Raw genomic sequence first — 12881 nt, 5'->3', positions numbered from 1 at the left:
AGAAAAAACAACCAAAAAAACCTCAAAACAGTGATCGCAGAGCCAATTCCCTTTTCTATAAAGCAGGCGTAATACCACCTACTGAACTTGTGTTTCTCTCTTACAGACATAAGTCAAGTGAAATGGCTTTCAGCCCTGTTAATAGCTCAGAGAACTTATTTTTCAGTTCAATGGCAGTTCTGGTGCAGGAAAGCAAGGATTGTCCCCTTGACATGAAACCAGATGTCTGATTCATCACTGTGATCAACACATTCTCACAGCACTCATTAACCTCACCAGAGTTTGCAATTAACTTTGCATTAGTAAATTAAAATTGGATTGAAGTTATTATAAAAGGACAAATCCCTGTTAAAAAGTTATCCATGGTATGTCTTTCAGTTGAATAAATCTCTTAAGTGAAAAATACCTTAAAATGCTAAAATTCTAAATTTGCATTTTTTTATGTATTCAAGCAATAATAGTAATATTCAAGTAATATCAAGTAATATCAATTACACAATATCAGTTCAGCAAGGATGCCCCTACCCCAGGGATGAAGAAGCACGATGTTTCAAATTGTCGGCTGCTGCAGCCCGTAGGTACTGATGGTCCACCAGGCGTCCTGGCCACCTGCTCCCTGAGTAGCAAGCATGTGCATTGACCCTGCTCTGGCAACGTGGGGTTACAAACACGCTGCACCATGTTACGCTATTTTAGAGCAATTTACATGCATAGAATAGACTACTGAATAATACATTTCACTCTGAAAAGTTTCGTGGGGGAATATGATAATTCTGGAGACCAATTCTCTCTCTGGTGATTATAGTGTCATTAACCTAAATTTCAAAGTTTTCCTGCTTCTTGCTTAGAAGATGCTATTTAGATGTAAAATTTCTTTCAGTTTCAATAGACTACTTAGACATCATTAAAATGTAATTAACAGTTTGTCTCAATGATATGCCAGACATTTATAAACCTCAAACGAGAGTCTCTATTCATCCAAAATTTGGTTATTACAGATTTATTAGGAACAAGTCTTTCTCCTAAGGCATCAGAGATATTAAGGAAGCTGTGTAGAATATTTTAATTAGCCCCAACATGTTCCTAAAATCATCTGAAAAGATGAACTTCAGTTGCCTGATTCATCCATAGATGTTTACTCTCAGACATTAAATATGACAGCTCTAGTTAATATTAAAACTTTTTAAGTTTTACTATTTGTAAATTGAGCATGCAGTCCTGGAGAACAAAAAATGAATGTCAGTAGTGTTTAGAATGTTTAGGGTGTTATCCATTATTTGGTGAAAATAACTGATGTTGGGGTGTGACAAAGAATAATGCACTGCCTTTTTATTATTTAAACTAGCCTTTATATTCCACTTCACTTGTTCCATACAAAAGCTGTTAATATTTTGTATATAATGTCTTCTGCCTTTGTCTGACTCTCAGAGCCTGTTTGCCTAATGAGTAACTTCTTCAAGAAACCTCAGATTTTAGGACTAAAAACACTGATTAATGGCGCTGATACCATCTATGTCACCATTACATTCATTTGAGTCCACAAATGATTCAAATAATTTGCATTCATTGAAATAAAAAAATTATTTGGATAAGATACACTTTCCAGAAGGCACCCATCACTGAAATGAGGAATGGAGATTTTTCTCTTAGTAGGTTTTTTTTCTAGTGAATAGTCAATCTCCCTGTGAAAAATGGTTACCTAATTTCCAATTCTGAATTTTGTAGGTACCTTTGCTCTGTGACTGTGTATACACTATCCCAGCTGCTCATAGAGATCATCCTTCATGGATGTTTTTACACCAAATAGTATGACAGTGCATTCACTCAGGGTTGTCACAATAGCCCAAGCTGGGACCCAGCATAGGAAGTTTCGGCTCCATCCAGGTTTCTACCACGACTCATAAAAGTTCGCGCAGGGTTCAGATACAGGCATAGTGTCCTCTGGTGCAGCAGAAGCTGAACAGCATGTGTCCTACAAGACAATTCATACCTCAGAAAAGGAGCAGATGATAACACTGTGCCTAAAATTAATGATCTGCATCCACCTTAAAAACATATCCCCACTGACCTCATCTCAGGTAGCAAATTAAGGCACTTAACAGAAGCTCTTTAAGTGTTTCCCTGTCCTTTTCACTAAAAAAAAGAAAAAAAAAAGAAAAAAAAAAGATGAACCCTTTATAAAAATTTTCTTTAACAAATAACTCAGCAAACTTGAAATATTATCAACAAATAGAGCCATGTTTACTTCCCTTTTTGCTATAACTGTCCTAGTGAACATCAGTTGCATTCTCCTTGTCCACAGTTTTGCTCAGGAGTGATGTCAAATCTTCCTTACCCAAAAGCCTCACTGGTGGCAAATACCACTCTAAAGCTCTAAAGAGTCTTGCTTTGTTTTTTAAAGTGCAGTATAGCTCGGAGTGCCAGTAATATGTATCCTTTTCAAATGTAATGTTTGATTTGATCTGCAACAATATGCAATGTTGCAGCAAATACGTAGCCGCCTGAGGAAGGAAGCATGCTGAAGACAGGCAAGACCTACACATCTTCTATGTCGCATAAAAGTACGTAATGGTTGGTCATAATCACTGGTATTTCACAGGATGTGTTTATTTCATCTTGTGCAAGGCACCAACATAAGGCAAGGTTTGAGAGACATTCAAGTGCTGTGTAGTCCTAGATTGCCACACGGAGGTGGATTTGACCTTGTGCATGCTGCTACTACAGTTTGAGATCGGGCTATGCCATCACTTCCTCAGCAATCCCAAATACAAATTATCTCAAAAAAAAAAAAAAAAAATTACATGCAAGTGAGCTAGCCTGGATCATGGTCCTAGTTTCTGCTGGGATAAAGCTAATGTTCTTTCTAGTAGCTGGTATAGCGCTGTAGTTTGGGTTTAGGATGGGAATAATGTTGATAACACACTGATGGTTTTAGTTGTAGTGTAGGTAGTTGTAGTGTTTCTTCAATTTTGTTTGATTTGACTCTGGAAAAGAATCTATTAATTCCACATTTCCAAAACAAGCTTAAGAGGTGAGGTGTATATTTTCCAGAAATCAAAGTAAACCATTCTTTCCTATGAACCTGTTTTGGGGAGATTTGCTCCACAAGTACAGGTTTTTGTTTGCAAGATACAGCCTCCTGCCTTCAAACGGATTGCAGAAAAGCCTTGATATGCCGGCACACGTAACATATGTTTACATACATGAATAACGACTTGTAGAATCAAGACCTAAGTATTTGTCATACGTAAAATTACGGTGTAAAAAGAAATTCTTAGTGTTCATAGCCTTATAATTAACCTTGCAGAGAGAACTGCAGTGCTGGTAAGTCTCAGCTGACTACAGTGATGTACATAGTAAACAGCAGTAACTTCCATATGAACAGAAGAGTCTTGTATTAATTGACTCTTCTTCCTTTCTACCTAGGGAAAAAAAGATAAAATGTTGATAAGTTCCTTTGATAAATTTGAAAAATCCCTAATAATACTTCAGTCCTTTTCTTTTGTTGGTTTTCATTTGTATGTAACCTTCAAAAATTGAGACATGATAGAGAGAAGTCACCAAAAACAATTGTGGTAATCCATTTTTAAATAAAATCACTAAATAAAAAGAGAACACTGGGACTTCCATTTTTTATGAGCAAGATCTAAGTTTTAGATCCCTGTCAACAGGCTACTTGAAAAAATGTCCAGGTAGACCTTTTTGTGGAATAAGAGTTTGAAATGCTGTAGTTACCATTTAGTTGCTTTTAAATCCACACGATGCCCCTTTAATTAGGTTTTATGTGTGCAACTGCAATTAGAATTTGACATAGTGTATTTGTGACTACAAATAATCTGTCCTCTGCAGCATACAAATAGCTGTTTCTAATGATTTTCTTAATTGCACACATTTTGAAAAAATGAATCCAATTGGATTAATTAAGGTCTTTTTCTGTGCCATCCATCTGATGTTCCCATATACTTAATGCTTACTAAATACCATTATATCCTCAACGTACATGATTTATTTTTTTACAGTAGCTTTTAAGAATACAATGCCCTTTTCCCCCCAATCTTTTATTTACCGAATCTTTAGGAAAATTCAAGTTTTGCATTTAATTTCTTCCCTTTCTACCTCATCTGTGAGAAACTACCTGATGCTGTTATTAGCTTTCAGACTGATCTTTAGTTCTTCCTCCCTTTCTAGCAAACAATACTGTGCTCGGTAGCTGTTATTTTCTATTTTCTCTTTCCACTGGAGGAAGGAGAGGTATTCAGTGTTCTGACATGCAGTTTAGGATTGCCTGCTGTGTCCACCATGGTTTTCTCTTGGCTGGATCTGTGTCTAATCTTCGAGACAAACATAAAGGTGAATTTTGTTTTTAAACTTAATTCCTTTAGCAAACATTTTTAACACTTACTGGAAGACCCTTTCAAATTGTTAGTCAGTCAAAGCTTTCGCAATGTGAAAAATGTATCTTGCTATTACATTAGATACTTGGAGCCTTTTTAGCATTACAAATGCAAGGATATATGGGTATTTATCTTGCAGAGGATTATTAAACCTTACTGAGATTGTTCTGAGGATGAAAAAATTGATACGACATATTTTATTCTATAGCTAATTCATATTTTTTAAAATCTTGTATTTTTAAATAACATTTTTATCCTTTGCCAAGTTTTTTCTAATTCTTTTCCTCATAAAAGATAAGGATATTTGTATCAACGAGTTGCAAGTTTTTAATCAAAAACCAGAACAAAGCCCCAGTCCCTGCCTTATCTACACATAAAGGCACAGGCCTTTATTGCAATTTGGGATTTCTGGATAAATGTAAGCATCTACCCTCGTGCATACAGCTGGCTCTCTAAACAATGATCTCCAGCAGATGCAAATATCCTGTCAGATTAACTGTAGAATTAGGGTTTAAGGGAAGAATGGATAAAACACAGCAGAGGAAAAAAAATCTACATATATTTTAGCTTAATATATGTCTAAGGGAAATCGTTGTCTTCCTTCGATAAAATGGTGATAAATTAGTTGTCTTATGAAAAGGTGAAAGTTAGAATTTAAAAGATGCATTTTTTTTCTGCTGCATTTTATTATTCTGAGGACAAGATGCTCAGGAAGTGAAGGAATGTCCCTTGATCCTCTACTTCTGTAGTGGGGGAGACTGGAATGGCCTTCAGGTCCCACAAGTTATCCCCAGGTGACTGCAAACTGCCAACTCATTAAACCTGCCAGAAAATCACTCGCATTCCAGTTAATGCCCCTGTTTATTTCTCTCTACCCATACCCAAAGGAGGATTCAGAAGAAGATGTAAGAAGTGGGAGTTCTCGTTCAATAGACTCAGGAAGGTCCAAAATTAAAAGCTTTTCCAGCAAAGGTGTGCAAGTCAGTCTTTACAGTTAGCTCAGTAGAAAATGAGCATGATGGAGAGTTTGGCTCCAAAATCACAAGTGCATATTCAGTTCTAGTGGTACTTCCATCAGATTTGGTAATTGTGTGAATAATTCTCTAGTCCTTTATTTATATTGCATGCCTTTGTTAACCTTCCTTTCCTTAATTTTCCTTTCTTCTGTGTATGTTTGTCATTCGTTTCCACCTACTTTTCTGTATCGCACTGTCTCTCCTCTCTCCCAGCTGTTCTGCTGAGCTCACACACATGAAAACAAAATTTAAGATCTTGAAACCAGCCCTCTCCTGAACTCACTGAAATGTCCGCAACCTCTTCTTAATTAATCAGAGCACAGGCTTTTCACCCCGAAGTTTTCTACAACTATATCTACCAAGCATTTTTATATCTCGGTAAATCATTTGTTAATAGAAATATAATTTTCTGAGATGTCTTGGTTTCATTCAGGCATATAATTTTCTTTTTATGATGGCAATTAAAGGGTGCTGAAGAAAGTTTATTACCGCATCCTGCTTTCTCCTACAGATACTATTACCAATTATATTGGCAAGACTAGGTTACTTAGAGGGCAAATCACTCATACCAGTATTGCTGCTAATCTAGTGTTAGTATGACTGCTCAAATTAAAATACTGCACAGCATGAATAAGCATTACAAATGTTAGTCACCTGTGTGCATGAAATCTGCATATTAAAAAAAAAAAAGGAGATCTAGTTCATTTATGATTTATGAGATATTTTTCTAAAATATTACTAAAGTGCACATAGAAAAGTAAACCTTGGTTTGTAATCCACTCAATTTTACTGTGTCTCTATGGTAATTTGCTGAAATCCACAGATTTGGGATTTTCAGGAAATTCTTTTTCACAAAAAGAAAAAAAAAGAAAAAGAAATTGTTCAAATCTGGGCAAAATGCTTTGATCTGAAAATCTATTCCACATTCCCTGTGTTTACAGAGCTTTGGCATGAATATGTAGTGTAGATGGAAGATGTGCTGTGCGGAGTGGTACCTAATAAATAGCCAAAATCAGTTTAATGAAAATCTCATTTTGACAGATGCATCTGTTCTTCACAAGAGCATTTCACTCCTTTAAAGCGTTCAGAGACCAGTTAGAATGATTTCCGTAGTTATAATGGTGGTATTATTTTATCTGTCATATGATTTATTTTTTTTTATGGACTACTATATGTTCATTAACATTTATGTGCTTTTTTTTCCATTCATCTCTCTCCATCTCATCAAAAGCATATCTGGGTAAGTTAAAACACCATGGCTGCTGAACGTATTCATTTTCAGCACCATGTTTATTTTCTATGTTTTATTCTTATTTCTTTTTGTTTTTCTGTGAACCTTATGTAACAAATCCATGCAGAAAACTGACCCAAATGAAAACGCTCAAAGTATTCAAAATCATGGTAAACCTCAAAAGCATACATAAATTCAGGTCAGGACTTGCTCCTGCAGGGCTTAACAGAATGGATTAACTACTTGGAGATAACTTCTGTCAATTTTTTTTAAACAAACACATTTTGGGAGGTCTAAAGCCCGGAATCACAAAGACATTTGAAAGTCAGTGGAAAAATCGTGAGAGTGAAGGCCTAGATTAAAAAATGCTGTGAATGCATAAATATTGTTTAGTTAAATCACAGAGGACTCAAACTCATAAACACTCTAGTAATCCACAGTACACAATTTATTTCTTTCTGTTTGAGCCCTCATGCTGTACAATACTACAATAGTACAGAACTATTTCATTTGTGCATATAATTCTACTATTTTCTTTTTCACCAGTTCATTCTTTTATGTTGGGGGTTTTTTTAATCGTTAACCCGATATCAAGTTTAAAATCTTCATCTCCTCTTTGATCTATCATACAAATGTTATTTTTTCTTTAATAATTTTTTGAACTTAGGGAGAAAATTTCATTCGTTCAAAGCATGTATGAGCTATAACTTTCTAAAGGTGTAAGGATAAAAAACTCAAAGAGAACAGGGGTTACCACATTATTTTAGAATATGAGATTAAGGAATGGCTTTATACAAATAGATTTGATAACATTGAATCAACCTGGGAACTCCGGGGGTCTCTCATGTAGTGCAGCACATACAAGATTACAAGACTAAGTATTACGCAAGTCTGTTTATTTCACAGATGGTTTATTGTTTTTTTAATAGTAGCTCTCTGCAGCTCTGATTCATTAGGGTTCGTATTCAGCATTCCTGACCATGCTTAATGTATGTCTTCAGGAAAAAGAATGGTGACCTTCAGTTTGCATACACTTAAAATGTACACCTATGTAGAATAATTACAGCATAGTAAAATCTCCTTTGCTAATCTGTGTTATCTGGGATACTGTTAAATTCATAGTTCCTTGTTTTATAGATTTAAAAACTTTAATGTATTAGTTGCATCTTGCTTCCTATATTTCAGTCTTTTTTTCCTGAAAACCTCTTAAAGTTGGATACAAAATATTTGTAAAAAATGGAAATTGATTTTTGTCCAATGTTCTCAGTCTGACTACTATATAAAGTATCAAAAAGGAGAAAGAATGAGATTTGCAAATTATTTAAAAGCCAGGTCACTTAAACAAGTGACCTGGGACAAGATCTGACCCAGTGTTTAATTAATGCAGTCTATAAGTCAGATGGAACCTTTCAGATTAAATTAAATCAGTATTATATGGCAATATCAAGTCTGAGTCTTTTTTTTTTCCCCCTACTTCCTACTTTAAAAACATTTATAGTCTTGTGGAAAATAAATAGATAAAATGTAACTTGTTATTTTTTATTAGACATTTAATATCATTATTAATGTATACAAATTTAACAACCTTATTTTGTCGTACAGTTACCTTAGCTACAGGATTCTAGCTTCTTTTAAATATTTAGCAAATGACAATAGAAAAGATAAAATCCAAATCCAGCTTGCTTAATTGGAAATTCTCCCTCCTGAATTTCGCAGTCTTTGAATGCAAGTATGTTAGCTTTCAAGAGGCAGATGTGCTTAATCTTGACTTGAAATCATAGAATTACTCAGACGAAGGTAGCATATTTGGTCTATCATTTCTGTCTATTTCTCTTCTAGAAACCGATCATGTATAGTATTTTATTGTACACTAAACATTATTGGTGATAATAATAATTGTGATAATGTTGGTAACAATAATAATCGGAGGATCTGCTAGGTAAACACTTTCATTTGTTGTCTCTTTGAGAAAGCGTCTATGCGTAAAGGCCATTTCATAGAATCTAAATTGCCCATTAGCCAAAATTTTTAAATAAATTCTGCGGGTATTTAATAAACATGATTCGGCTCTTGACTTCACGCCTCCTTTTCAGTTTTTCTCACATTTAGGATTACATTTTAACTAAGAGCCATTATAATATGCACAATATAATATCCTTGAGGATTTTTCATGTGAACCCAACTAGAACTATCAGAGTAAACGCTATTATTTGCAGAAATATGAAGATCTGTGTTGAAGAATTGTTCGAGTTTCATCAAGACAGCATCTGGACTTTGTGTACTACACAGAGTGTTTGCATTATGTGTATCACAAATCCTAAGCTGTTACTTCTTGTTTGCTTCATGGCGGGGGGGAGGCCTCATATTCATAAAGAAAATTGAATGTCACTGAATGACACGCTTTAAATCAAGATCGTGTTAACCTCCCACACAAAGTCTATTTAAAGATTATTCTTATTTTTAATAAAGTTCATTGAATTTTATGCAATGAGTTGGTGAGGGCTGCTGACACAGAGCTAGAATTTTCCTGGTGCAAGGGGAAGATATATACAAAAGAGAAAATTTGCAGGATAATAACATAGTTTTGCTCTTATCATTTCCCCCTTCCATTTGCTCCCATGTACCTTGGCTGTCCAGAGGGATATTGAAGCTTTCAGAGTCCCCATGGTATGAGACAGCTGTGCTCTCAGCTTGGTAGGTTGGTTTGGGCAGTCGTACCTGGCTCTCAGAAGAATGGTGCTCAAGAAAACGGCCCAGTGTAACAGTATCTTTAGGAAGTAATTTTGGGGAGTATTAAACATCAAAAGTCAGTGCTAGGGAGGCAACCCCGCTTCTCTGACACACAACACCACAGCGCAACTTGACATGATGAGATTTTTCTTTTCTGTCTTTGATAAAAGAGTGAAGCCAGCCCACTTTATGAGACAGTCTCTCTGAAATGGACAAAGCCAAGCAGCTCTCAGTTTTGGGATGAAAGCTAAAGAGTTGATGTTCATGAAATTTTCTGACTTTGCAAAACCAGGCTCAGGGTAATGATATATTTTAAGCAGCATATTGCAGTTACTCCCCTGATGTCTCCAGGAAGAGGGTTTTATTCGTGAACAGTAATAATGTTATCTTTAAAAATATGGCTTTAATTTGGAATTCATTCCAGTGGTAGTAAGTGGTTTAAAGCCCTATCTGCAAAATAATAGCATTTATACTAATGCCTAATTAATGTCAATTCTTCCTTATCAGCTTGTTTTCATATGTTGCCAAAAAACTAAACGAGCATGGAAATAATTACATTTTAATTCCCTGCCTCCTTACCAATGCAAAGTGGACACATTATACATGTAGTAGTCTTCTGACAAAGTCTTAGGGGGAGAAAATCCCCACATTCCCCCCGCGAAGCATCTTCCAAATTAGAGAAATTGCATAATGCTAGGATCTCCAAACCCTGTCTTTGTAATGAAAGGAAGAGGGAGTGACGAGCTTTAGGGTATTCGTCTCTTCTTCCTCCTGTGATCAGTTGTATGTTTTAGTAAAGAAAATTGAACCGCAGTCTCCAATATTTGGCTTTGGGGACCTTCTGGTTTCGGGAAGCCAGTGACTATTCCACAAGGACAATAGGACAGTCAGGCTATTCTAAAATATTCAGATTATATTCCAAAATAGGCAGATCACCGGATTCATTTTTCTGATGATTTGCACTATTGATCAAAATGATACATGTTTTATCCTACATGGCACTTTCGACTTATTTTGAAAGAGTGGAGTTTTTTTCTATAGTGCTGGTTCATATAAAAAAACCTCAGAGTTTTCTTTGACTGCCAACTAAAGAATATCTCTCTTAGTCAAAAAATAGAAATTTTGGGTTTAGTTCTGTTTTAGAAATTGAAGGTTCAGGTTCTGCAGATCTCCTTGTGTGTATTAAAAAGTAGTCAAAGAATACTGTTCAAAAAGTAAAATACAATTTAAATAAACTTTAGTATTGGAGAGGTGTTTATATGAAACATTTGGGTGAAGGAAGTCGAAGTTCTGAAGCATAAAATTCTTTTTAAGGGAAAGCAATATTATAAAAATCCTTTTAGTGTTCCACATTAATAAGTGAGGCACAGGCGTTATGATGGCTGTACTCCCTGCGCATGTCCAAGTAAAGGATTTTAACTTTACACTAAAAATACTTTCAACCCAAACCACTTTCCTTCTACGTGCCAAGACCCTTCGGATTATGTTTATCATACTGTAGTCTTTGGCTATAGCTTATATATAGGACATCCCATTTCTGGCCTGGCCCCATTTTCTTCTGCCAAGATCAATAACCACAACTATATTTTCCTTTAGCTCTGTGAGCCAGACTGCCTCTGAAGTAACAGAAGCGCTTTCCTACTCTGGGAGAGTGTGTTCATTTGAGAAGCACTGGAATAATGCTAAGCCTCCACAGCAAGCCTCAGGCCAGTTCAGATGTTGCAAAGTCACAGAGGACTCCCTAGAAATATGTACTTTATAATTCCAGCGTAAAGGAAGTAAGCTTTTCATGGAAGTGAGAATTTAAAGTGCCAATGCCTCTTTTGCAGGAACCTCGATTCCTGAGGCCACACAGGGATTTAATACCAAATCAAAAAAACAGGCCAAAAAGTTCCTCCCCATCTCCTTGTAGACCATGTGCTGCTGATCTCCTGCTTGGAGCAGGAGCCCGACACAACCGGGGAAGGCCAGCAGCCCTCAAAACCGTCATCTCTTTTTTTTTACACTTACTTTGATAGCCAGCCCTGCTCTTTCAGCTGTAATGGGCATACAGAATACCCCAGATAAGGAAAAAATCTGGGATCAGATCCCTCCAAGGATGATGCCTCCATGGGACTCCCGGCTGCAGAAGGGGCTGCTCCCTGGGCTTGGGCTGGGTTTGGGGAAGGAGCAAGTCATACAGGGTGTTGCAGGGTCCATGCACTGCCATGGGACACCAAAACTGGCCAGGTGAGGAAGAGGCACCCCTGCAAGCTCACAGCCCTGGTGGCATCAGGAGCCGTGCAACCCTGTTGCAGCACCTGAGGGAGGTAGAGCACTGCTGTGACTCTCCAGGCACCCCACAGAGCCAGCTCCAAGCAAAGGCTGCAACCCAAATACCTCATCCACAGGTAGCTGGGAGGTGGCTGTGTCTGGCCATGCCTAATTCTGCTTTCCAAAGCAGCCAAGTGTGTATGTTTCTGTTGGCCTTCACTGCTTGTCTCCATGGGAATATGGGATTTCTGCACCTCCTCCAGCTACTGAAGGTAACATGGTGTTTGTGTACCCAGAGGGCAACTTTTTCTCATTTTGCTGAGGATTTTGCTTTCATAGAAAGCACGGATAGTGCTACAATGTAGAGTCACAAAGGGCAAGGTATGCTGCAAAGGATGTGTGGGAGGAGAAGCTAGATAAACTTCAGTAACACCATCAAGTGTCTGTAGTGTTGCGCATTACTACAGCAGAAACATAGAAAGTAAAGCAGCTGTCTTTCTATTAATATTCAGAGCAAGGGATTTAAACATGTATGCAAAATTACTATTTGAGATCCATTTGCTACTAAAGCCGAATTCTCTCAGTCTGGCCCCTCGGCAGTGCAAAAATCCCCAAAGGAGTACTCCTTACAAGTAAGATCACTCCATCGCTTTTATCTGGTGTGATTTTGTAGTACATATATTTGAAAGGCTGCTAAGGCAGTGAAGAATTGCCAAGGGACAACTGAACCACAAAGGCTCTAGTAATAAAGGAGGACGGAGCAAAATTGAAGCTATAATTCCAAGATTTCCTTGTTATGTGGGAATGTTAGCAAATTTTAATACTACATTTGCATAGTCCCTGTCTAATTTGTTTTTCACTACAGCTTGTTGCTGAGAGCATTCCTTTGTGTTTCACTCGGTAGGAGGCAGCTGGAAAGATGTTGTTAAATAGCAGAAAAAAGACTTTTGAAGGACTGCTTTTTCTACGCCACCACCACAGTGGGTTCTTTATTCCTGCTCCAGGAATAAAAATGTCTGGCCGAATGGTTGAACATGTTTAATATAGAGCATTCTCCTGATAGTCTAGTTGACTGGCCTATATGTAACTTTACCAAATATTTAATACCACTGTATTAAAAGTATCTTTTAAGCTTTGAGAATGATGTTTTACATAGCACACTCAGTGCAGTCCGGAGAAGCTGCAGATGCAGGAGTTGGATTGGTATCTGATCAACTCAATAGAAATATATCTGTCTATATATGTATATGTATAAAA

General features: G+C 36.8%; 1 protein-coding gene across 8 annotated transcripts in view; it reads left to right on the top strand.

The window, feature by feature from the left end:
- PPFIA2 (PTPRF interacting protein alpha 2) overlaps positions 1-12881 on the top strand; it is a 355402-nt gene that overhangs the window by 321117 nt on the left and 21404 nt on the right. The window lies entirely within an intron of this gene.

The sequence above is a fragment of the Grus americana genome, chromosome 1, assembly GCF_028858705.1.
Source record: "Grus americana isolate bGruAme1 chromosome 1, bGruAme1.mat, whole genome shotgun sequence".
NCBI lineage: Eukaryota > Metazoa > Chordata > Aves > Gruiformes > Gruidae > Grus > Grus americana.
Note: the sequence above shows the minus strand (reverse complement) of the source record. Positions and strands in the feature narration are given on the sequence as shown.